This window comes from Macaca fascicularis, chromosome 13, assembly GCF_037993035.2.
Source record: "Macaca fascicularis isolate 582-1 chromosome 13, T2T-MFA8v1.1".
Classification (NCBI taxonomy): Eukaryota; Metazoa; Chordata; class Mammalia; order Primates; family Cercopithecidae; genus Macaca; species Macaca fascicularis.
The window spans coordinates 12430298-12455390 of NC_088387.1; the positions used below are offsets into that span (position 1 = coordinate 12430298).

Genomic DNA, 25093 nt, shown 5'->3' on the forward strand with positions numbered 1-25093 from the left:
GAATTAGTCGTGTTTGTGTGTGCTGCTCAGCTCAGCCTGGTACGGTTGTGTGGGTGAGGAGCTTGGTTGCTAGGTGACCCTCCCAGGCCTGCCTCCCACCTCCCTAGGCCTTGTTCTAAACTGACAGATAAACAGTGTGTTTTGGAAGAGGACAGCAGCAGGGCAGGAGAGAGTTTGTTCAGACTTTCTCCTTGCACTGACATTTGAGCCCTCATCCAGCCTGGGCCCTTCTACAGAGCTGCCTTTGTGTGTTGCAAATCACTCCCTCCCAGTAACCGTGCTTTCAGAGGTTTGGAAATGTGACTTAACTCATCTTCAATTTAAAGCGTACTATTAAATTTTAATGTTGAAACTGATGTATTTTATGGCCTTTATTTGATTTCTCTTGATTTTTTTTCCCCATATGAGACATTGCATCTTAAGGGAGACAGCCTGGTGTTGGCCTCCTTTCCTAAGGATGGAGGTGAATTCTGAAAGCCCTTTATGTAGGTAGCAAAATAATCAGGGAACCATTATTATAGCTATGCCTGTCCATGTAAAGCGAGCACAAGTCATAAGCAGAAAAAAGTGCAGCCCAGGTACAAGGTGAGCCCTAATGTTGTCTGTGCCTCGCCTCCCCGCCTTGAGGAACGGAAGTGCAAGCACAGGTGGTTGAGTTAGCCTCCAAGCCCAGCCTGCGCCCCCCTCACATCTCTCTGCATCTGCAGGGGCACAGGCCGTGCTTCCATCCCTCGCTCAGTGCCAGGACTGATGCGTCAGGAACAGGGGGTGCTGTCTGCCCCTTGTTCGGTGCCAGGGATGATCTGTCAGGATCCCTCATGCTCAACTGGTCCTCACGTCTTCATCACCAGCCTCTTGCTGGTAACGGGCTTGTTATTACCTTGGTATGTGTTGTGGGGTGGTGCTCAGTCCTCCGAGGGAAGGAATCGGCCCGTAGACGATTCACATTCAACAGGACCAGGGAATGGGTTCTTGTTCCATGTCCTGGATCCCAGGAAGCCTTTGTCCTGGACCCTGTAACCCCTGGCGTCTTCCTGAGAAACGCTGGTGCCACTGGAGCACAGCCCGGCCCCCTCCAGTTTCTCCGCTTTGTAGCTGCACTTGTGTTTAGCAGGTCTTCCAGGACTTAGACGCTGCTTGGTGTGAGCCAGGTTTTGTGTAGAAAGAGGACAGGTCCGAGCTGGCAACCAACCAGCCCAGAACTATCTTTTATGCTTCCAGATTCTGTGGCCAAAAACTTACCCGTGGACATTGAGGGTGATGCACTTCTGCTCCAAGACATCTGTGGACTCAGCTAGAGGGATGGAAAGGATATGGAGCCTCTTCACTCTTGGCCTGGGCCTGGACCTGCTGTGTAGCCTCTCAGTGGCACCAGGGCCCCCTTGTGTCACAGCAGTCTCAGGTTGGTGGCACTGCCCCAGGATGTCCCAGGCTTCATGATGTCCAGGCTCCTCTGGCATGGCGGCCTCAGGTGGGTGGCACTGCCCTGATGGACGTCCCAGGCTTCATGATGGTAGGGGCTCCTTGTGCCATGGCGGCCTCCGGATGGGGGCACTGCCCCAGGGTGTCCCAGGCTCCAAGGCCAGTGTTCTGTCCAGCGATGGGAAGTTGTACTGTAAGGTCTAGTATCGGAAGATGCCTGGGGTGCTATCCTTCAGAGTGGTCCTACACTCACCACAAATCAAGCCAGGGGAGGCCCTGCCAGAATTTGCAGCTGTGTTTCAGGTCGTTCCACAAGGCCTCTTTTATTTTGGCCTAGTCAGGTATATAATTCTTTATCTCTTTGATGTTTTTGAGACAGGCAAAAAAACCCTTTTTGTTGCCCAGGCAGTGGTGTGAGCACAGCTTACTACAGCCTCAACCTCCCAGGCTCAAGCGATCCTCCTGCCTCAGTCTCCTGGGTAGCCAGGACCCACAGGCACATGTTCCACGTGTCCCCATGCCTGACTTATTTTTGTATTTTTTGTAGAGATGGAGTTTTGCAATGTTGCCCAGGCTGGACTCGAACTCCTGGACTTAAGCAGTCCAGCTGCCTCAGCCTCCCAAAGTACTGAGATCACAGGCATGAGCCACTGTGCCTGGCCAAGTGTGTTTCTAATTTCAAAATTAAGAGGACCCAGAGTCAGTTAATGGCGTCTCTACTGGAACATGCTACTTATAGTACATTAGGAAAAATCATCCAGAACTTGGAAAAGGACAGACACAGCCCTTCGAGGTTGTCTGATGAACCCCTGGGGTCTTTAACCATCTGGAGGGATGTACCGTGTCAGACTCACTGTTGTCGACAGGCTGAAGCCCAGGTTTCATGACGTTATGTGTCGGCTTGTAGTACTTTCTCTGGCAGAGATGCGAGTGACTTCGCTCAGTGAGAGGCTCATCTCAGGGACTTCATGGCCTGAGGGACGGCAGCCTGTTTGAGCTAATCGAGCAATCCCGCACTACCCATATTTTCTGAAACGCCTATGAGTGACTTCTCACACGGTCTTTGAAGCGGCTTCATGCCCGCGCTCCTTGGTAATGATCGAATGCTTTTTTTGACCCCTCGTCCCCTTTCTTTGGGGTGTTCCAGTCTCAGTTCTCATGTGTTCTGCTTCTACGGGAATTTCTGAAGCTGCTGAGTGTAGAAATCACTGAGGAGGCTGTGCTCCCACCCCTGTGAGTCTTCCAGGCATCATCCTCTCCGAGGCTTGGCGAGGTGGCGTCCATGGCACACCGAGGAGGCTGTGCTCCTGTCCCCCATGAGCTTTCCAGGCGTCCTCCTCTCCCCTCCGGGGGGACAGGAGGAACCTTTCAAACCCTTCTTAAACTTGTTTTCATGTCTTTATTTTAACAGATTTCTTTGCATCGTCTCCCTTATCCAGAAGTGAGGGTGAACGCTGAGTTATTCACGGGAGTCAAGAAACCACACGCAGCCCAAAGAGACGTTTGTTTCCCTGGAATGATTTGTGTGTGTTCACCTTAAAATGCAACTCAGTAAAACAGGTGTGTTTTGAGGAATGACTTTAAATTACCCAGGTAAAAATGTGACAGTTAAATTTCATCGTCTGTGCGGGTGTCCACAACCCCCTTCTGTGATTGCGTGTGAGTTTGTGACTTGTGGTTATTTTTGAAGAAAGAAAATCTGTTGCTGAGGACTTCAGAGGGTGTGCTGGGATTGTGTAGGGTGGACATCGGGGACTTCAGTGTGTGGCTTCCTTGAAGAGGTTCAAATTAAGGCTGAGAGTCCCTACTCCAAAATGCTCTGAAACCTGAAACATTCCGAGCTTTCCCATGACACTCGAAGGAAATACTCTTCAGAGCACTTTGGATTTCAGGCTGGGGATGCTCAACTGGAAAGTGAAATATTGCAAGACCCTTCTGCCCCAGGAGCTTGGATAAGGACATGGAGGGGGCCTGTGCCAGGTGTCCCTGGTGTGTGAGGCAGCCTGGGCTCGCTGGACTGGTTTTTGTAGGAGCCACAGAAGGGAAAGAGGGTCAAAGTGGCCACGCCTGACTCCTGAGAAGGCTGAACCAGAAGGAGGTGGGCACGGAGGGCAGCAGTTGAGTCCCCAGCGTCCGGGGCTCCTGTCCCTGGTGGAGTTGAGAGCCTCCTCTAGTTGTGGCCTCTCCCCTGTCAGCAGCCACTGAGGCCTGAAGGGAGAGGGGGCTGAGGAGAGGAGGGAAGGATAGGCCTGCTTCTGGAGAGGGCCGGCGTCGGCCTGTGCTAGCCTCATGTGCTACTCCGGCATCCAGGGTGCACGGCCGTGCCTCGTGGTGTAGTGGTTCCTGGGATGCACAGCACTCTTGTCTGCAGTAACGTCTTTGTCTCCAACCCTTGGAGGCAAGTTACCTTTTTCCCCAGTGAAAAGAGGTAGAAAATCTTATAGAAATGCATTTGCTCTAATGTCTGTTTTCCGATAAGAAGTGGTCGCTTAGGCTAAATCTTTGGGAGGTCAAGACAGGAGGATCACTTGAGGTGAAGGGGTTGAAGATCAGCCTGGACAACATAGCAAGACCCCATCTGTATAACAGAAAAATTAGCTGAGTGTGGTGGTGCGTGCCTGTGGTCCCTGCTACTCTGGAGGCTGAGGTGGGAAGATCACTTAAGGCTACAGTGAGCTGCGATTGCTCCGCTGTACTCCAATCTTGGCGACAGAGCCAAGACCCTGTCTCAGAAAGAAAAGTTTAAAAAAAAAAAATCCAGAAATGTCATTTTCTTTTTAAATCATCCCAAAAGAAAAACCTTTTTTTCTAAGAATGTGAAGGGTAACTGATACGATTCTTTCCTTGCAATGTTTCTCCTTTTCAAATACTTACAGTAGTCCGTCCACATCATCTCTCATATCTCATCTCATTACAGAGCAGCAGGTTTCTTTGAGGTTAGTGGTGTTTCTCTGTGTTGCACCTTGGAGAACAGCCAGCATGAAACCTCTTACCACGATCATGCGCATTGTTTGTAGTCTCAATTAAAATCCTCTCCAGAGACGCCTGTGCTACTTATTATAGCAGAACTTTGGTTGCGCTGACATGTGCATTCAGCTAACGGTTTTAAGTTCATATCTGAGATGATGCTGTATAATTCATGAAGCATATGGGATCAGTAATGATTGATGATAATTCTGGCTGATGTCATTTAGAGGATATTTTTCACTTCAAATTAAAACTTCCTTCGCGATAGTCATTTTGGGATTCATTTAACTATGTGCTTTATTTCATAGCTCAAATTTTCATTAGTCATTTCATAACACAGGATTTTGAAAGCAGACTTGGCAAAATCTTTCTAACAAAATGTTTGCTTCTGACGTCCCAAGGAACAGCATTCAGAATTGCTGGTAACTGTGGTACATTTTAAGGCTGATGATAGAAGTCACTTGAACGGGAAGGGCTGCTTTGTGAGGCAGATGGGGTTTGAACCCCGACCCTCCTGATACACCAGGCCTGATCCTGGCCTTCTCTCCTCTCCACTGGGAGATGAGAAGGGTGCCAGCATCCACCTCACAGGCCGTCCTGAGAACCTGGGACTAAGGGCTTGTGTTCCTCTTGCAGGTGGCGCAGATGTGGGAGCTTGACGATATACACACTGCAGGCTGCCAGTGTCGGGGTAATCCAGTTTTAGTCATAAAGGTGGGATTTGCTTTGCTCCCCTGCAGACCAGGTGCAGTGCTGCTGTTGTAGCAAGTGTGTGGATCCTCTTGGGTGGTCCTCAGGTGGACAAGGAGTCACCGATTCGGATTCCCAGTGTTAGATATGAGGGGACCAAGGACCTCATGTGTTCAGAGGGGAGGAGTAAAAAGCTTCCCTTGTAATTCCAGGACTGTCTATCCCAGGAATGCCAAACCACTGGCTTTCACCTGATGCTGTCGTAGGTGACACTGTATGGAAATGAGGACTCATATTTCGCATACCTGAGCACTCAGTGCCCATCTCCCTCCAGGGCCGTGGCCGAGCCCTCTTGATTTCTCTGGGTTTCCAGCCTGGGGATCTGTAAGCCCAGTGTCATCTCTGGTCTCGGCCCCCGCTCCCCACAGGGACAGGAGATGGCTTCAGGAGGCTGGTGATGAATGCCTGAATGAAGTCGACTTGTGACTGCAGTTCTGTCTAAGGGCCTCCCCGGGTGTTAGATGTCAGTAAATGACACCTGTGTGTGGATCTCATGTGATGAGAGAAACAGTGGGGGAAACCAAAGCTTGTGGAGTCTGCAGGTTCTGGACTTGGGGTTGTGTGCACCTGTGTACTTGGTGAGGGGTGTGATGTCTGGAATGAGTGTGCAGGTGTGTCACGTTTGTGCGTGTGTGGTGAGTGTATTTAGCAGGTGTGGGTGGAGTGAGCATGTTCATGTGTGTCGTATGTATTTGAGGGTGTGTGTGGAGTGTGTACATGCATCATATTTGGTGAGTGTATTTGAGGGTGTGTATGGAGTGCATACATGCGTTTCCACGTCTAGTATTGGGTGAAGGGGTGGCATGTGTGGAGTAAGCATGCATATGTGTGTGCTGTGTGTGGGGTTTCTACGTGGTCCTCCCCTGAGCCTGCTCCTGGGCCCTGCTGTCCTGGCAGCTTTACAGTTTGGTGTGTCTTTGATTCCGGAAGATTCTGGAACCAAATTCTGAAGCTGTGATCACAAACTTGCAGCCCTGGAGGATGCTGGTTCATGGAGCCGGCACGAGAGTCTCTGTGCTGGCCTCACCCTGGGCTCTGTCCACAGAAGAGCATGTCTGATGATTGAGCTGTGTGGGTCTGTGGCTCCCCAGCCTCAAGTCAGCCCTCAGTTCTGTCCCGCCTCTGTTTTTCTTGCTGAGGGGCTCCGGGAAGTGGTGCCTGGGATGCCGTTTTCACCCTGGGGTTGCTTCACCAGCTGCCCAGGTGCTGGCTGCCTGAGGCCTGCTGCCATCCTGGGTGGACGGGGCTGTCACGGGGCCATGCCTGAGCACCTGTGGGAAGGCAAGGTTAGGAAGTGCCAGAGGTGAGTGGCTTCATCCCACACTTGATTTTTTGGAAAGTTCTGGATCTCATATTTTTCCCTAAGGGAAGTTAGAAACTGAGTTTCTCTTTAGGGGAACGTCTTTGCAGCGTCTGTTTGAATGTTCTCCAGGTGTGGAATACTCGGGGCCGTGTGTGTTTGGGAACATCCGTGTCCTGAGCGAATTCAGTAGGGAATGGAGAGAGGCCTCCTGTCAGCTTGGCCTCTGTTTCCAGCTTGTTGAGAGTTGATGGCTGCTGGTATTCCGGGGAGAGTAAAACAGTGGGCGGTGTGGGGTGGGAACGTTCCCTCTGACAAGGTCAGTGGGAAAGCATCTAAACAAACGTCGCTGTTCTCCGGGCTCCTCGGGGTCGAGCTTGTTTTGTGGTGTTGAGGGAAAGCTACCCTTGTTCCTGTTCCTCACCATTTGAAAGGTGTCCAGGGCTCGTTCCTCTGGGGAGGTGATGTGCGTGAGTGGGGGTCAGGTCGCAGGCTCCGAGGTTATTTGGGACCTGTCAACTGATTTCCTGAACACACAGGTGCTTGGTAAAGATGTTCCTGATTAGCTAAAACATGTCAACAGGACGTGATAGCTGGTGGTGGTTTAAAGCCTATCACAATTTTCCTGATACTTTTTAAATGCCTGTTGAATAAGGGAGGATTCACGTATTTTTGTTTTCCTGTCTGCATACTTGATATTTTGTTTTTTGTTTTTTATGTGGATGTGCAGTTAACAGGATTTAGAAGCAGTCTCAGCCCTGGGGAGACTTCAGGGCCACCTCAGTCAGTGCTGAAGGGAAGCAGGGATTTGGGGGCTACCTCCTCCATAGGACAGACACCAAGGGCTAGAGGTCAGCAATCTCAGTGAGGTCACAAAGACGGGCACAACCAGCACCCTGGCCTATATGCCTCTCCTTCACATTTGTCTCTGCTCAAACTGCTCTCCTGGGTCATCACGGGTGATCTCTAGGCGCGTGCTTGCTTCTTGTAGAAGTGGTGTCTGGCTGTGGTCAGTGTGGGCCCTCAGGACTTCCATGTTTTTGACTCACATCAATATTGGACAGTGGTGTTTGTTTTGAAGTGGTAGATCCGGTGGATTTTGGCTTTACCAATTCATTTCATACCTGTTCTCCTAGATATAATACCTGTTCGTAAGACACATGTTTTCCTAGGTGCTGGGGCCCTATCATAATCCGCGTGTTCTCCTAGGCGCTGGGACCCTCTTGTAAGCCGCATGTTCTCCTAGGCGCTGGGACCCTATTGTAAACTGTATGTGAGGGATCTCGGAGGTGCTCCTTATGAGGATCCAATACCTGACCTGAGATGGAACAGTTGCAATTCAAAACCAGCCCCCAGAAAAATTGTCTTCCATGAAACCCATCCCTGGTGCCAAAAAGGCTGGGGGACAGCTGGTCTAACGCGGGCTAAGATTTCAGTAGATTTTTGGACTTGGGCCTCAGTTGAGGATTAGATTTTGAAAGGTGGGGATTGAAGGCTTCTACAGGGCAGGTTTTCATCTCCAGTGGGGCCTGGGCAGAACTGGGTAGAACTGACCCAGAACATGACTAGTCAGGCTGGCTCACTGCCTGCGTCCTGTGTGTGCAGCCTTGCTGTTTATTCAGTTGTCTCGTGGTGTGGATTCCATCCACAGCCTCAGAGTAGTGGAACCCATTACTTCAAGGCTGATCTTATTTAACTTTATCAAAAAGACATGAAAATCATTTAGTATAAATCTTCCAGATAGCTGTATCCTTTCTTTTCCCAGAGGCTTTTAACTATTGCAACTTAAAAATCTTCAAAAATAACTTTAAAGGAAAACCTCTAAGTACATTTTTGATGAGCACCCTTGACAGCTTTAATATGTGGAGTAAATTCCCTTGACTTTTGTATTCCTAGAAACTCGTTCATGTTTGCAGAAGACTTTGCATTTTGTCAACAGTGGCCACTGTTCGGTGACCATCATACCTGCCGTGTCTCATTTAGAAAGTTGGATGTGGATGTATTAACTTTTCAGACACAAAAACACATGGGCTGTTCGTTTCTGGTTTTGATTTTTTTGTTTTTTTTTTTCCCCTCAGCTGAATTCAAGAAAAGGAAACAAGCAGACAGAGTAAGTACCAGAAAGCGTCTAAGTTCTTGGGTGGGGGATCCTACTATGGTGTTGGATTGTGTTCTGCCAGACATCACTCCTCAAAAAGTTGACCCTGAAAGGGCTGGCATTGCTCTCACCCTGCGACATTCGTCTATCTCACCAGAAAATGAAGAATCTGCCAGAGTACTGTGAGTCAAAGTCAGTCAGAACTCGATTAAATAAGAGGCTTTGTCTCAAAGGCCAAAACATGAGGACACATTTTTAATTTTATTTATTTTTATTTTTACTTTTATTTATTTTTATTTTTATATTTATTTATTTATTTATTTATTTATTTTTGAGACAGAGTCTTGCTCTGTCGCCCAGGCTGGAGTGCAGTGGCATGATCTTGGCTCACTGCAAACTCTGCCTCCCAGCTTCACTCCTCTCTTCTGCCTCAGCCTCCCGAGTAGCTGGGACTACAGGTGCCCGCTACCACGCCTGGCTAATTTTTTGTATTTTTGGTAGAGACGGGGATTTCACCGTCTTAGCCGGGATGGTCTCGATCGCCTGACCTTGTGATCCGCCTGCCTCCTCCTCCCAAAGTGCTGGGATTACAAGCGTGAGCTGCCGCACCCGGCCGAAAACATATTTCTTTACTGCCTCAGTCCTCAGTTGGGTAGTATGTTCTTTGTCTTGAAAGGCATGCTCTGCGAGACGGGAATCTTCCGGTTGCTGACTTAGGGAATCCTGCCAGCTGTCATTGACTGGAGAGCGCAGTTTCCTGGCTGCCCTGGTCTTTGAGGGGAGGGAGACTGAAGGATCATTTTCCTACCTGGACCAACGTGTTTATTAAACCTGGCTTGGGGATCATTTGGATCTTTTTATGAAGGAAAAGCCACTTCTGTGACTTTCAGATGAGTGGAAGTCATGTTAACATAAATAAATAAATAAATAAATAAATAAATAAATAAATAAATAAATAAATGTATATATTTTGGCTACTATGGAGAAGTTTTGTCCTTGTGACCTTTGAATATAGTCACGGGAGAGCAGAATGTTCACGGTGTGGGTGCTTACAGTGTACATGTAGAGTCACATTCTTCACTAGTATTACGTTAAAAAGTGACAAATAAGAGAAAAATATTTTGCTCATCACAACCTCGGTAAGAAGCTGGCAGTACTCTTGTTTTTGGAAGGGTGTGAAGGGAATATTGAGAAAGTATCAACGTTAGACTCACCCACTCTGCAAATCCTGGGCCGGGTCGCGTGAAGACCCCGTGATGGAAAGATGCACCCCTCTGCCCGGAAGGAGGTGAATCTTTGTAGCACTCAGGATGCATGGTTCATCTCTATATAAAGGCAGAGTGTGAAACGCCATGGAGGCTGGGAGAAGAGATGTAGTTAGCAAGTATGAGTGAGAAGTTTGGGGCTTGTTAGCACCTGGCGTGTGTGCAGCAAGCTTTGCTATCTGCACACGTGTGATCCTTAGAACCCTGGCGTGTGGAGCCATGAGGCTATCGAGGGCCCCAGCTCCCAGCAGGCTGAGGAGTTCCCTGTTACCACCAGGAGAACCGTGATTGAAGGCTGTCACTCAATCCCAAGTCCCGGAAGGGGCTCCTTTCAGAGAGGAAAACACCCCTAGAGCCTCGGACAGAATTCAGTGATTTTTCTTATGATGTTGCTTAGATTTTGCAAACATGAAACCAAGAACATATTTCAGAATGCTTATGGTTCTTTTGTAACCATGGAAACAAAGTAATTTGCAGTCAATGGACAGTTTGCAGAAGCTGAACTGCCTACAGCATGAGCGCAGCGCTCTCCCTACCGCCCTGGGCCTTGCTCCGGTTTGCTGGGGAGGCTTTGCAGGGCCTCTTGGCTGGGATACGTCTCCCGTGTCCCATGTTGCTACCCCTGGTCACAGCCATACTACTGGGCACCTGTGCCGTGAGGACACTGAGTGGACACGGAGCCGCGGGGCAGCAGTTGGTCATGAGGTGGTATCCACATGGTCGGAAATAGGTTTCTGTTCATTTCTGTTCATTAAGAATGATCGTTGCAATAAAAACATAGAGTGAAAGAAAACCCTCTACTGACCTGAGAATGCGTCGGCTGAGTTGGATGGGGAAGTGCAGTGAGGAAGGTGAGGACTGAAAGGAAACGAAGGAGGGAGAGGAAAGGAGAGAAGGGAAGTGAAAGTGGGAGGGAGGATGGGAGTGAAGAGGGAGATGGAGGAGGATGAAGAAGAGAGAGGGCAGTGGGCAGGAGCCTGGGAAATGAGTCCCAGAGTCGGTTCCTGACCGTCGTGGGTGCGTCAGAACTGGTCTTCCAGGAGAGGTGGCCTGGGAGGGCTGACCCTTAGGAAGTTAGGGCTGGGGGGAGCTGATTTTTTGGCCCTCAGCGGGGCTGTTTGCTGACCTGAGATGCAGTCGATGGTTATCCCGAAGAGGTCCTCTGCACAGCCACCGTTTGCTGCCAGGTTGGAGAGAGAAGTGCTCCCCATGGGTTCTTTCTATTTTGTGGAGTTTTCCCAGTTTAGCTGAGCAGCCGGTCAGCGGAACTGTCAGTGATTACTAACATGTCTGCATTCTACAGAGCAGTCGGCCAGCTTCCGATCCTGTAGTTGTTGGGGGCACCACTCCCATCGTGTCAGTGCTGGCCTAGCATGGAAGCCACAGCCGGAGGCACTGGGAAACCTGCGTGGCTCTTGCTGCCGGGGTTCTGATGGGAGTCGTGCGCTGGAAGAATGATGTCCTTTAGGCAGAGCCTGGCGAGGAGGGGTGCTGCTGTTGCAGCAGTACATGGAATTTCAAACAACGAACGAAACAAGCTTTTAATTATGACCAGAGTTCTATGCCCTGCTTTTCTTCAAATGGAAATGTTGTGCTGAAATGAATTTGCTGTTAATCGGTTGCCTCATGCAAGACGGAATGCTGGGAGCAAAGTAGAATGTGGACTTCTCTACGAAGCTTCCTCCTCTCAGACTATAATCAGCTAGATGGTGCTACACAGGAATATGTGAGAATTCGTGTGAGAAAGGCGATGGGTGCAGACCTGTGTGACCGGCAGGTGTTGGGGGAGGTTTGAGAGAAGCTTTTGGCTGAAGTGGTGTCAGGTGCAGGTGCTGAAGCGTGATGTCTGGCTGGATGGAAGAGCACACGCCTCTGGGCTGGGGGAAACAGATAAAGGAGGAGGTGGGCAGACATGAGTCGTGTCTTAGGAATGGTAGCAATTCGGGCAGATTCAGGATCAGGCTCCCACGGGGGAGGAGTGGACATCAGGACCCAGGGAGCGTGGGGCGGGGGTCATGCCCAGGCCTCTGCGGAGCTTGCTGCTGTGTCAGCAGAGCCCTGTGCTTGCCCTCCTTAAAGCTTTCCCGATCCATAAAACGGGCACAACAAAATCCACCTTGTGACACTGAAGCTTAAATGAGATGATCTACATGGTGTCTTCCTTCCCTTCCTGACACATCCTAGACTCACAGCTATGGTAGCAGTGACAGACTGGATGGAATGCTGGAGCCGCTTTGCGCCTGGTGAAGCCACATGGATTTGTGCAGTGCTGGCGACTGTCTCTGAAAGCCTTTGGTCATGGCAGTGGCAGCCTCGAGTGGCTCTTGGCATACTTCAGTCTGTGGAGTGCAAGGTTGACTGGATCTCCGTGGCCATTGATACTATTCAGGGGTGAGCTGATGGGACCCTAAAACATGGGGGAAGGCCGAGAGGACTTGGCGGCCAAGAAGCATTGTAGATTTCTGGCTTCGAGAACTTGCTGACTTATGGACATAGGAAGGTAAACCCAGATGGCTCCAAAATTCTAAGTCCACAAGAAAGGTGGGAGGGTACAATTGCTGAGTAGGTCATGGTTGCCCTGTCCCTTTCTTTCTGGCCATCGTTTCTGCTCCCTCCCCCTGCCTTTGTGGGCTGGAGGGCCTGAGCCTGCACAGTGATCTATTTCATGGTGACGATGGCTGATTATTACCCTGCACTAAGAAGTCTCTCCACTTTATTTTGCAGCAGTAGGTAAATAAATTTAAGGAGTGATGGTTTAGTGGTATTTGTTTTGTTTTTGCTTTTTGTTTTTTAAAGTATCATTTAACTGAATGTTATTCCCAATTTCACTGATCACTTTGAGATGCCAAAACATGCTTTGATTTGTTATTTTTTGTTTCAGCTAGTTTATTGTGTCACGGGAATGCCAATTATTCTGTTGTCACACATCATTAAGTATCTCAAATTGTGTTACTATAATACTTAGCTGAATTACCTCCCTTATTTTGGCTTTTAAAAAACTAAAATCTGTGTGAAACACACAGGATGGTGCATGTCCATTGAGGGTTGTTGAGAAGTGTGACTTTTCCTGGCATGCTTGAGAATCAGTGACATTATTTTATAGAAACACTTTGTAACTGACACCAAAACTAGAAGTTCCTGTAAAGGGAAGGGTAGGCAACGTGTTACGTTTTGTGTGTCACAGAAGTCTCTGCATATATTTCTTTTGTTAAAACTTCAAAGTGTAAAAACCACTTCTGGTTCCCTGGCCAAGGCTCAGTTGGGGATCATGGTTTGCAGACCCTTGACAGCAGCTGAGCTGAAAGTTGGTCTCCCATGCGGTGAGCAGGAGCCCACCTCATTGCTTCAGCCAGGAAGATGCTGCCCTCATGCTGGAATTTACTTCAAACAAACTTGAAAGCTCTGGCACCGCTGCTCATTTCCATACTGTTGCAGGCTATCTAAAATATGGAGCATGCCTTGGCGTTTTGATTTTGTTACTCCTCTTGAACGGCTCTGAGATGGCTCATCACAAGTTAGACACTTGCAGAAATGATCAAGCAGAGCTGCAGTCATCTTGCAGATCAAGTGAAGTTTTTTCTGAAAGCTTGTTACAGGCTTAAATTTCTGATCCCTTTCCATCCACTGATCTTGTATGATTGGTTTCTTTTTGCACCCATTTGGGCTGTGAAGCGTCTCCCCACTGTGGTAGAACTTTAGCTCTGATTTCATGCATAAGCCTGTATCCTCACTCCTCTTCTGCGAGGAGAAAGCGCTGCAGGTCCTGCGTGGTTTCCGTCCCCTCCCTGCACGCAGATGGATTGGGAGGTATTTGTGGTGTGTGAACTTGCTACCCCTAGAGGCTCCTTGTTCACTCCCCTGGATCATACTCCTCCCTACTCCCATAGACTGTACTCCTCCCTCGTGGTTCATTTCCCGGACCTCATTCCTCCCTCCTCCTTCCTGGCTCACTCCCCTGGACCACACACCTCTCTCCTGGTTCACTCCTTAGACCACATTCCTCCCTCCTGGTTCAATCCCTGGGTCGAACTCCACCCTCCTCCCTCCTGATTCACTGCCCTGGGCCCCCATGCCTCCCTCCTGGTTCACTGCCCTGGGCCCCCACGCCTCCCTCCTGGTTCACTGCCCTGGCCCCCACGCCTCCCTACTCTCCTGAGCCGCATTCCTCCTTCCTGGTTCACTCCCCTGACTCCCCACTCCTCCCTCTTTTGGGGGCTTGGTAGTTTCTTCTGTGCTTGTGCCAGCACGATAAGGCTGAGTGGCAGCTCCAGGGCTGTGGCTGCTCACGCAACTGTGGCATTAGTGTAGAGAACTGCGGGGATGCAGCTGCCCTTGCTGTGATGCTTCGAGTGTCATAGTCGATATGGGAAACTGGGTGGGATGTGGATGTCCCAGGAAGGGACAGGAGCCTCCCCTCAGCCTCTGTCAAACACTTCTCAGCCAGGCGTGGTGGCTCATGCCTGTAATCCCAGCGCTTTGGGAGGCCGGGGCGGGCGGATCACCTGAGATCAGGAGTTGGAGACCAGCTTGGCCAATGTGGTAATTTTTGACGCATTAAGGATTAAGGAAAATGACTCACACTCGTTTGCCTTGCTTTATAATTGACGATTGGTGTAGCCCAGTAGAGTGAACTTGTTAAGCAACCATTCTTACCGCAAGACTAATCTTTAAAACTCTCTTCCTCTGGACACTTCTTTGGCTGCTGTAATCAAATGCAATATAATCAGCACTGGTTAATGGCTTTCCTTGCTGGGCTAACAAATGCTCCTCAGAAACATTGGTTTCTTGTTATTTTCATTTATAAGTATGTTTTAAGCCTTCTAATTTTTCTAGCTTTCCTGCGAGTTGGGAATAACTGTGATGGGTGCTTCGTTTGGGATGTTGACGTACACTCTATGCCCAGCTACTATGCCATTGTGTGAACACTGATTTGTCACTTTCTCATGAAGACTGATTTCACCTAGTTTGGTAAATTCTATTAATTTTAAGGAAGGGAGTGAAATGCAACTCCTGTTAGGAGGCTTTTTTAAGGATCAAGGAAATGTTACCATGATTATTACCATTACAGAAGGTACATAAAAACACGTGCTGCCTTCAGTCATGATGAATATGTAAGTCCGCATCTGTGACTGCAGAACACGGCAGCCCTAAATCTTAAAATCGTGTGGATGCACCAAGCCCATCTGCAGGGCACTGTGGAGCAGCCTGCGTTAGCCGAAGTTGGCCCACAAGCCCTGAGGGATGGTGTCTGAGTTATGATAAGGCTCTGACTTGGGATTAAACAGGCCTCCAAATACTGTGATATTCTAAACAAAGACACGATACTGCCCAGGGAGCTCAGTGGACACCTGTAGGCAGTGTAGGTGAGAAAAGGCTCCAAGGAAGATTCCTGCAGCTCAGCTAGGAGGATTCTGTAAGGCAGTAGACACATCAATGTTCACATAGGAGTGTTGAGCTATATTCATTCCTTTTAAGCAGCCAGGCTTGTGTGTGTTTTTAGGGGCACTCACATGGCGCCCCTTCCACCCTCACTGCTGGTCAGGTGAGGTGTTCAAGACTAGCCTGACCAACAAGGTGATATCCCATCTGTACTTAAAAATATAAAAAATTAGTTGGGCGTGGTGACAGGTGCCTTGTAATCCCAGGTACTTGGGAGGCCGAGGCAGAAGAATCACTTGAACTCGAGAGGCAGAGGTTGCAGCAAGCCGAGATCGAGCCACTGCACTTCAGCCTGGGTGACAAAGGGAGACTCTGTCTTAAGAAAAGATTTTACAAAACCCTACATGCCCCTAGTTGCTTCTGTAGGAGACGGCATGTTCCCGAAGGTAGACTTTGTGTTGAGGACTCTGCAGTGTCAGGCTGGAGACAGTCTCCCTTCCTAGCAGCGTGGGCCCCTGGGCTGCTCTTCTACCAGAAGGGATGGTGGCATCTCTGGGAGGTATCTGTGGACTCAGATCTGTGTGGATTAGTGACTTGTGTTACTCGCAGATACATAATTTTATGGGTAAATGAATACCTGGACTGGCTGCAACTTCAGGACGAGATTCGAAAGTAGGGAGTGAAAAGTGACGACGGAACCCTGGGCTTGTCTTGCCGCCCCCAGGACCCGATCGGGGCGCCTTCTCATCTGAAGTCCCAGCACGAGGTCACGGTGGCCCTCCCCTCTGAAGCCCCCAGCAAGTGATCGGGACATCACTCCCCTCTGATGCCCCAGAACCTGGTCGGGACGCCCCTCCCTTCTGAATCCCCCAGTACCTGGTCGGGGCGCCCCTCCCTTCTAAAGCCCCCAGACCCTCCTGGCCTGCGGTGCTGCTTCTCCAAATGCTGCCCTTGGCTGTTTTCCAGGAGTCACGTGCACCCGAGCAGGCTGCCTGTTTCACTTCTCGGATCTGTGGTGTCGGTGAAGCTCATTTATCTTGTCTTCCTCCTCATGTGCCATATCTCACCTATTGTCTGTCAGAGTTCGTGTGAGTACGTGTTGTGCGTTCTCAGGCTGTAATCGGTGCTTAGGTGACAAGAACGTCTTAGAGCAACGGACTGTCTGCTCTAAAGGATGCTGTGGATGAATCGAGACACGGTTTACTTGTGGGGTTTAAATTTCCTGGGTGTTGGAGGCAATTGGGGAAAAAAGGTCTAAAAAAGCCCCTGGGGATGAGGAAGGCAATAATGAAAAAGAATTACTCTATACACACTTAGCAGTTGATTTAATTTGTAGGTGAATTTTGCATTTTGGGAACTACTAAATCTACTGTTTGTAGGGATTCCTTGATGAGCTTCTTGTTTTCTGTCAAGTGGAAGGTAAATTGGATCGGTTTTGTCTTTAATTCTGACTGACTAGGATCTACTTTCTTTTTCCCCCCATTCACGTTAGGGTGGGGATTGGACTAGAAGAGCTGTAGGATCTCTTTATTTCTGATCTTAAATAATTTTTTTTTTACTCACCTTTTTTTTTTTTTTTTGGTGAGCTGCTATTTTTTCCTTTAATGCACTGTTCTTCGGTTTGGGAAATGTGGTCTATTTGTATCGTGCTTTAAATGTACACAATGGTTCTAAATTGCTATTTTTCGTTAAAGTTAGATATAACATCTTAATTAAAATGTCATCTAAAAATGAGGCACAATCTGAGGCATGGAGACCCCTCTTGTCACTTCCAGCTGTGTCTCCTTCCCTGGCCACGTTGCCTCTGGCCACATCTCCTCCCAACATCACACCGTGTTATCCCCACAGCACGTCACCTCTGGCGACATCAACTCCCTCCTGGCCACATCACTTCTGGCCTCACTGCCTGCCTCCCTCCCTCCTGGTGGCCTCCGTGGCTCCTGCTGTCTACCCTCCCGTGGGTGTGTTCGAGGCTCTTTCCCCATTTTCTGCTCCTGAGTGGGTCTCGGGGCCTGGATGTTTCACAGGATGCAAGTTTCTTCCCTTCCAGCCACGGGTCTCTGAGCGACAAGTCCAGAGAGGGCACTAAGTTCTCCTTACCCACCTGGGGGCCCCGAGCCCTGACCGCCGACCACCAGGGCTTTTCTGTAGGGTGTGGGGCAGACTCATGCGTGAATTGGGCTAAAAAGGTACTTCCAGGAATCCTTGTTTTAAGTGCACTGGAGCAGAGCTGGGGAGCGGGGACCACCTGGTTTGCTCAGAATTTGGTCCTGATCACAGCCGATGAGTCAACATAAGTACCTCCTGAATGAAGCATTCCACAGACTGATTTTACACATGACGGTTGTGATGGCTGGAAAAGGCTTCACACAATGAGAGAGTTTGAGCTGCCTTTGAAGGAAGAACAGGTCCCTGTAGGTGGAAATGAAAGATAAGGGTGATCCAAGCACTCAGCAGCAGCGGGGTTGGGGTGGTGCGGACTCCCCATGGATGGTGGGCATGGCTGAAATGCAGGAGAGGGCAGGGGTGCGAAGCAACAGCAGGGCGGCATTAAAATTCCCCTGCAGAGAGGGGACGTGACTGAGATACTATCACATGTATACAACTGAGAGATGATTTGAGAATGATTTCTGGGAGCCTGTGGGAAGAGCACGTGGTCATCATCAGTTCTCGGGATCTCTTTATGAAGTGAAAGAGCCGTGCCTCTGCCTATCTTGTGAGCTGTTAAGATCAAATCGGATAATCTTCAGTGAGCCTTGTAAATGCTAAAGCTTATGACAGGCTGTTCCATCCCCCTTGTCTTCACCCTCCTTTCCTCCTCGGAAACGTGAACCCTGCTGGGTACCTCATTATCTGCCTGGCTTCCTCATCCATAACGTGAGCCCTGAGTACTTGCTGGGTATCTCGCTGTTCACCTTCCTTCCTCAGTAACATGAACCCTGAGTATTTGCTGGGTACCTCGCTGCCTGCTGTACAGCTGGTTGTATCCGTCTCAAACGCACTTAGCTGGCACATAAGCAGAAGTGCTCGCCGGGCTTTGGGAGGGCTTTCTGACATGTGGGTGCCTGCTTTCCCCTGTTAGGCTGGAGCTGCAGGAGCCCTCCTAGACCAGACAGAGGACCAAGGCTGTGGCCTCAGGGTGGGGGCTGGGGGAGTTCGCTGGGTTTATTGTGTGGGTGAGAGCAAACTTCAGTCCCACTGCGGCATCGGGATTCAGGGTTCCTTCTGGAATGTTCTGAGTGAGAAACAGGAAGTGTGCACAGGTGCGTCTTCTGCGGATTTTATGGTTATCTTGAGAGAGCACTGGTGCCTCTGAGCTATGAACCTGCAGAACCACTTCTTCCACTAACGGTCGCCTTTATAGAAAGAATGACTTGCAAACGATGCCACTTCAGATGGAGGTATTTGCAGGTGTGGCCTGAAAAATGAACAAAATGACTTTCATCTCAAGGAAAGTACCTTACATTATTCCCAATGATAGACATTTGAGCTTTCCAATGAGTATTAAAATATAAAAATTTTGTGTCCACCACTTTCTCATGTGATCAATGGTGATATTGATGTGTTTTTGTTTGTTTTTTGATATAGAACGAAATGTGGAAGTTGCTCATAATTCTGAACCAGTGTTTTCTAACCAATGTGTGATTACAAAATCGTGTGCTGGTAAAAGCCATTCAAGTGCAGGACGGACCAGTTGACTCAGAAGGAATTGGGGCGGAAAGGCCCGTCGACCAGAGCGCAGTCTCTGCGTTGCAGACAGCCTGTACGGAAGTGCCACTTGTTACATTTGGCAACAGAGAATACCTAAAATGATCTGAAAACACAATGAAAATACTGCTTCCTACTTGTATATCAGCGTGGGGTCGGACTTCTTTCATAAACTTCAGCCACGGCTCTCTAGCCCACTGAACGCAGATGCAGGCATGAGAACCCTGCTGTCTGAGGTGCAGAGATGTTAGGTGTTTTCACAGCAGTACAAACTGTTGCCACGCTGCTACTTAGTTTGGAAAATGGTTTCTTCTTGAAGACTGTCTTAAGATGTAATGACTTTATCGTTGTAAAATAAACTAAACTAAATTGTTACCTTTTTTTTTTTTTTTTTTTTTTTTTTTTTTGAGACAGATTCTTACTCTGCCACCCAGGCTGGAGTGTAGTGGTGTGACCTTAGCTCACTTCAACCTCTGTCTCCTGAGTTCAAGTGATTCTTGTGCCTCAGCCTCCCTAGTAGCTGGTACTACAGGTGTTCGCCACCATGCCAGGCTAATTTTTGTATTTTAGTAGAGATGGGGTTTCGCCATGTTGGCCAGCCCAGTCTTGAACTCCTGACCTCAAGTGATCCACTTGCCTCTGCCTCCCAAAGTGCTGGGATTACAGGCGTGAGCAGCCACCACTCCCGGCCTGATGAGAAAGCTTTTTTGTGATCTTGAATAAAGTGCAAAGGGTTCCTGAGACCCAAAAATTTGAAAACTACTGGCTTAAACTGAGAAAATTGTCCACGATTTTTCAGTGTATCTTCTAATCTGTTGATGGAGAAAGGACGGTAAGGGTTGCTTTACTTTTTTCCTTTCACAACTCAATGGTGCTGGGACAACTAGGGTATCCACATGGAAAAGGATGGACTGGACCCTTCCTCACCCTACACGCAAAGCTCAAAATGGATCCAGCGTAAGGAGTCGACTGTGAGACCCATTCTGTCAGTCTGCTGGGTACCATAATGGACACCACAGACCGTGCGGCTTAAACAACAGCATCTTATTTCCTTTTATCTGGAGACTGGAAGCCTGGGATCAAGGTGCGGCCAGTGTTGGATTCTCTGGGGCCTCACCCCGTGCTGTGTAGACGGCATCCTCTCTGTGTCCTCACAGGTTTCTCTTATGTGCATGTAGCACTGAGGACTGTGTCTAAATTCTCTCAAAAGAATACCAGTCATACTGGATCAGGGCCTACTCTCAAGATCTTATGTGACCTAAATTTCCAAGTTAAAGGCCCTGTACACTTAGGTACAGTGACATTTTGAGTTTCCGGGGTTGTGACTTTAACATGGGAATCTTGAGAAGGGGGGACAGTTCAGCCCATGACACCTTTAGGGAAGAATCCTGGTGAAACTGCTAACGTTGGATTAGGCAATGTTTCCTTGGCTGAGACGTCTAAAGCTGTAACAAGCAACTGAAGGGAAAAAGACGGGATCAAAATTAAAAATGTTCATTTCAGAGGATACTCTTAAAGTAAAAAGACAACCCACAGAACAGGATACATTATCATGATAAGGACCTGATATCATGAATATATTTAAAAGCTCTTAGTAAAAATCCAATTTAAAAATGGACAAGGGATTTGAATAGACATTCTCCAAAGAAAGACATATAAATGCCTTAAAAAGCACATGAGATGTTTAGCAGAATTCATCATCTTAGAAATGGAAATCAAAACTACCGTGAGACACCACGATGGGTAAAACCCCAGTATTGGACAGTGACATGGTGGTGAATTTGGGAAAACTGAAATCTTGATATATTGCTAGTGGGAGGGGAAGTAAAATGGTACAGTTGATTTGGAAAAGTCTGGCAGTTTCTCAGAAAAGTGAAGCATGAAATCACCGTACAACCCAGCAATTTCACTCCTAGGCATACACCCAAGAAAATTGAAAATATTTTTGCCAAAAAAATCTTATGCAAGAGTCTTCATAGCTGCATTATTCGTAGTAGTAGAAAGAGTCCACGTATCTGTCAACAGGTCACTCACTGTGAGATTCCACTCTCCTTGGACGTGAAAGATGTCAGCACCGAAGGTCACGCACTGTACGATTCTCCTCACAACAGGTGTCCAGAATGGGCAAATCCAGAGAAACGGAAGTCGGCTGCCGATTGCCAGGGGCTGGTGGAAGGAAGGAGCAGGTGCTGACTCTTAATGGGTTCAAGGTTTCTTCGGCCCGTGGTGAAAAAGTCCCGAAATTACATACTAGTGGTTGATGTACAGCTTTGAGAATATGCTAAAAAGACTGAATTGTATCCTTTCATATTGGGGGCTTTTATGGTTTGTAAATTCCTTTCAATTTCAAAAGGAACTCAAGAACTTCTTTGGTGTTGATATTTGGATTGTGAAAGAGACAGTATCCAAAACAAGTTACTATGTAACTCACGTCCCCAGAGTTAAACTTCATTTTCTGAGGATCTTAAAGGAAGTGTGTGAGCCTAGGAGACACAACGATCCTATACTAGATGTTACACCCCATCTTACTGATTTCTATCTCACATAACCATGTTCAGGGAAAAACGACATGTAAACGTGAGCTGAAGGCTATGCAGAGACACATTCCTGTTACCCGGATGATCTTTAGTGGTGCAGTAAGAGATGAGGCCATAGAAACGTTAGTTTAGTTAGTTTAATTTCCATGGCAACAGGAATTTGGCACATCTGATGAGTTAGATGTCCCTGCACAGCTCCTAACGGGGTCGCCCATTTCTGTGTGGTGTCTGTGTATATTCTCGCTGTAGAAATAAGTGATAGCACCTGCACAAACACTTGCCCGGAAACGCGCATGAAGCTGGTGAAGGCAGAGGACAGGCGAGAGGGAAGCATGGCTCAGCCCTGGCAAAGAAGATCGTTATTCCGAACGCAGTCAGGTGGAGAGTCTTGCTGCTGGTATCTGGGAAATGTGTTGTGTTTGCTTCTATCTGAACAGCTGGACCTGAGCGTGTCTGTGCTTTGACATTTAATCTGTACAGTATCCTTGGCAGGGTGTGTATCTCTGTGGCAGAGGACACCCCAGCCACAGTGGATGTCAGCGGCGGTGGCTGGACTCAGGGTCCGTGAATGTTGCGTGATCGAACGTGTTTGGTTCATTCTCAGCTCCTGCCCAGGTGCCTCCCGAGCATCGGGTGCTCTGGCTCCCCAAACCCTTCCCATCTGTGTGTAGCATGACCACCACCTTCCTACCATGTGTTTGTCCTACCACGGCTGCCGTGTCTAACGGGCGCTTTGCTTTCCAGCTACTTTCCTATAATCAAAACCCTTGAACGACTTTGCCTGCGTTTCAGAGATGACAGGGTACTAGTTTTTCATGATTGCTCTGAGGATTTCCAAAAGCAAATGAAACTTACAGGATGTAAGATATTAGAAGTGACAGTAATTATAGATGGCTTTTCTCAGTTAGTCTTTTGATTGTGGTAAAATTACATAGCACTCTATTTTTAAGTGTATGGTTTGGTGGCATTAAGTGTGTTCACACTGTCGTGCCGCGATCACCGCCATCCATCTCCAGAACTTCCTGGTCTCCTCACGCTTGAAACTCTATCTACCAAACACTAGCTCTCCTTCCTCCCCAGCTCTGGTAAGCACTACAGATTGCTTACAAAATAAGCTTTTTCAGTAAGAGAAAGGGCAAGGAAAAGAGCTCTAAAGACTGTCTTGAGATTTGAGGAAGTGTTTTATTTTTTGCTGTCTGGTTCCCAGTGTGAAGGACGTATTGAAGACATGGGAGGGCGAAGGTCTGTGACCTCAGGAAGTGCTGGGCTGGGCAGCTTTCCTGCTGTGCCGGGGGCACTTGCTCTCAAACCCGCCTGAGATAATTGCATGAGGATGGTGCTGCCTTGTGACAGCTCTGAACTTGGTCTCCTTGAACGTTGTCAAGTACATAAGCTTTGGCGGTTACCGTCTAGTGTCTGCGGGAGACCTAGAATTTGAACATTGTTGACTTTAGAACACACTTATTTGTATAACACTCTACCTGTTCTCATCAATGTGTTCTCCTTTTTTGCCTTAATATTCTGTGTTGCGGTAGCAGTAGTTGCAGCGGACGCTACTTCTGGTTCATGGTCATTGCCAAACACAAGCTTCTGGAAACCGTGTGAAAAATGAAGGGGAAAGTGCTTTTCTGCAAAGGCCTTTTTTGAATATCTTGTTTTTTTCTGGAATATCTGTTGTGGTGTGAAACGTTTTCATATTGAGGGGTTTGTAACGTGTTTTATACTGGTTAGATTTGAAACCTTATGTTTTGGCATGTCATGGGGCTGCTTTGTCCTGTTATTCTATGATATAGCTGGTTTGCAAAACTATTGGTTATTTCCCTTTAAAAACCAAAGCAACTTACAGATTGAGTGTGATTCCTGTAAGAATTTAATTGTAAAATTGATTTGTGTTCAATAAGCTTACTGAAATGATCAGTGGACAAAAAGATAAGAACATGTCAAGTCTCTGGGCCATGAAGGACTTCCAAATAATACACACGATACATAGTAATTTCTTAACAAAAGATTAGATTTAGTGCATAACTATTTAAAACCTCCACATTTTCTATTATAGGCATTCCACAGTGCCCATGGGGGTGGACTGCAGGACTGCCTATGGAATCCGAGGTCTGTGGGTGTTGAGGTCCCTGCTCTAAAATGGCATCGTGTTTGCATATGACATACGCACATCCTCCTGCAGACAGTCAAGTCAGGGTTGCTCATAACAGCTATACCATGGACATGCCATGGGAGTAGTTGTTTAATGAATAATAAATTCTGAATGCTTAGTACAAACACATTAAAAAATATTCTTGATCTATGATTGGTTGAATCCACAGGCCTGGAACCCCGGGAGAGAGTACAAACTCTAGAAGCAAAACGAACAAAGAACTTGAGGTCAGCAGTGACGGGTGTGGGATCACACTGAATCTCATGTGTTTTGCTGTCTGTGTCACTGTGTCCCGTGTAAACGGGAATCATTTGTCGCTTAAGGTAAAATAGGTAACGGGAAACATTACAGAATGGGCACGAAGGCGCGCCACTCATTACCCCGTGTTACAGCCAAGTGTCTGCCTCCTGGGGAAGGATCTGTTCTGTGGGGAGACTAGACGTTGATGATTTCCGGATGTGTGAAGGGAAATGCCCTCCGAGAAGCGTGGCTTTGGCCGGAGCACGTCAAACGAGAGTTAGCGTGGCATGGAGTTTCCACAGTGCCCCTCAGGCCTGCTACTTCTCTCCTCTCCCCACCCCTGGCCCTGACTCTTACCAAGGGAGGAAAGTTCAGCTCCAGTTAAGCCCCGCGCAGGGCTGTGGATCTCTAGGGCAGGTGCCACCTTCGCCTGAATAGGCTGTGTCAGAGGAGGGTCTGGCCGTACTTGAGCTGTGAGAGATGCTCTCAGACATCCAGCATCCTGAAAACCCAGGTGCTGAAGGTTCCTCCTCCACCGTCCTGCGGGGAAGGGGGTCTTATCCTGCTTCCCCTCAACCCGAGCTGACTTTTGTCTGTTCTGTACACCTAGTTTTTAAAACCAATTATTGTTAATCATCTAGCAGACAAACACCATAAGGTGAGAGCCTGGGAGGGTAGATGGGGCTGTGGAGGATAGTTTCCTGAATAACACTGTTCAGATTCCTATTTTGCCGTCATTTGACCCAAGGCCTCCAGATAATTGAAATATTGTCAGGAAGACACCCATTTTGTATCTGAGGTTTTTTTCATGTTTGTTTTTGTTTTTGTTTTTGTTTTGTTTTAAAGGAATGGGTGCAAACTTCTAACCAGGGACCTGACAAAAGAGAAGGATTTCTTTTCAAAGTGAAGGTCGGGAATGGTTGGCATTTGCCATCTGTGACTAGCAGGGACCCAGGCTGCTTCCCTCCTGCCGCCCGACTCCTGCCCCTCCAGCTCCTGCCCCTCCAGCTCCTGCCCCTCCAGCTCCTGCTCCTCCAGCTCCTGCTCCTCCAGCTCTTGCCCCTGTTCCCACCAGCAGGAAGAGGAGCGGGAAGGTGCCTTTTCCCCTTTAAGGGGATGAGGTGAGAGTTGCACCTGCCATTTCGCTAGTCCCTGGGGGTGATTCTCCAGCATGGGTGGGAGTTGGGTTTGGAGGCCCGAGCCCCGTGAAGCTAGGTTTGCTTTTCCCTGAGCAGTGGGAACCTAGACTCTGAGAAGTGGGGTCAGAGGGTAGCC

At 48.3% G+C, this 25093-nt stretch overlaps 1 long non-coding RNA gene across 1 annotated transcript in view; it reads left to right on the forward strand.

Moving 5' to 3' along the window:
- Positions 1-1219: 1219 nt before the first annotated feature.
- The window catches only part of LOC135966763 (uncharacterized), a 91250-nt gene continuing 67376 nt past the window's right edge, over positions 1220-25093 (forward strand). Inside the window, exons 1-2 of the long non-coding RNA XR_010580354.2 lie at positions 1220-1471; positions 2834-2982. This is a non-coding gene — a long non-coding RNA (uncharacterized lncRNA). The remainder of the gene's footprint in view (positions 1472-2833; positions 2983-25093) is intronic.